This window comes from Schistocerca nitens, chromosome 4 (genome assembly GCF_023898315.1).
Source record: "Schistocerca nitens isolate TAMUIC-IGC-003100 chromosome 4, iqSchNite1.1, whole genome shotgun sequence".
Taxonomy (NCBI): Eukaryota; Metazoa; Arthropoda; class Insecta; order Orthoptera; family Acrididae; genus Schistocerca; species Schistocerca nitens.
Genome location: NC_064617.1, coordinates 437992894 through 437994208, shown reverse-complemented (window position 1 = coordinate 437994208; position 1315 = coordinate 437992894). Strand labels below are relative to the sequence as shown.

Sequence of the window (1315 nt, the reverse complement as noted above, 5' to 3'; positions counted from 1 at the left end):
GGTGGTGATATGGCTGTCAGACTGAAGACTAATATAATGCAGCTGTCTAGTCTAGTGCATCGTGTGCAAGACTCTTCGTTCCTGCATAGCTACTGCAACATACATCCTTGGTCTCCATCTACCTTTAAGACTCCAGCCTCTACCTCCACTTCCCTCCATCATCAGAATGATGGTTCTCTGTTTCCTCAGGACGTTTCTTATCAACCGATTCCCTGTTACAGTCGACTTTTGTCAGAAATTTCTATTTTCTTCAGTCCGATTCAGTACCTACTCCTCACTTCTTCCATTTATCCATCACTTTTTCAGTGCTCTTCCTTAGCCGCACATTTCAAATTCTTGCTTTCTCTTCTTGCGTTAACTATTAATAACCCACATTTCACTTACGCATAATGCTACACTCCGGACAAATAATTACAGAAAACACTACCCATCAAATTTGTATTACATGTTATCGAGTTCTTCTCTTTCAGAGATGATTTTATTTCTAGAGCCAGTCTGTATGTTTGCCCTTCCTGCTTATTCCCTCATCAGTTATTTTGCTTCCTAAATGGCAAAACCCATCCACTACTTGTAGTGCTGCATTTCCTATCCATCCCTCAGTATCGTCTGATTTAATTAGACTACATTCCATAATACTGTTTTCCTTTTGTTCATGTTCATCTTATAACCTATTTTCGAGGCACTTTCTATTCCGCGTAACTGCACTTCCAAGCACTTAGCTGTGATTGACAAAATTATCTCATCATTGACTAACCGGAATGTTTTTTACTTCTCCCAACTTCCCTTTCCTAATTTGTTCTTTGTTTTCTTCGCAGCTTGCTCACTGTACCGTCTCAATAGCATCGGGGAGAGCTCAGAACCCTGTCTCAATCTTCTCAACTAGTACTGATTCATGAAACTTCCTGGCAGATTAAAACTGTATGCCCGACCGAGACTCGAACTCGGGACCTTTGCCTTTCGCGGGCAAGTGCTCTACCAACTGAGCTACCGAAGCACGACTCACGCCCGGTACTCACAGCTTTACTTCTGCCAGTACCTCGTCTCCTACCTTCCAAACTCATTCTGAGTACTGATTCATGCCTTTCAACGGTTGTAGTAAGTTAGTTACACGTTACACGGATTATCTGAATGATTCCTTTATCGAAATTATGGGGCAAGCGATGTGGAGTCAGTTTACAGAATCTGTATACATGGTTAGCGTTAACCGTAATCTGTTTCCACAGGATACCAGTTTTAAACAGTAATTCGTTCATGGAATAGATACTTTTCCAGGAGATAAGATTTTACATCTGATTTAAAAATTGCTTTGTTGCCT

At 41.1% G+C, this 1315-nt stretch overlaps 1 non-coding gene across 1 annotated transcript; it reads right to left on the bottom strand.

Annotated features, from left to right (window-relative positions):
- Nucleotides 1-920: 920 nt before the first annotated feature.
- Trnas-cga (transfer RNA serine (anticodon CGA)) lies at nucleotides 921-995 on the bottom strand. The gene has a single exon. It is a non-coding gene; the product is annotated as a tRNA-Ser (tRNA).
- Between the last annotated feature and the right edge of the window lie 320 nt (nucleotides 996-1315).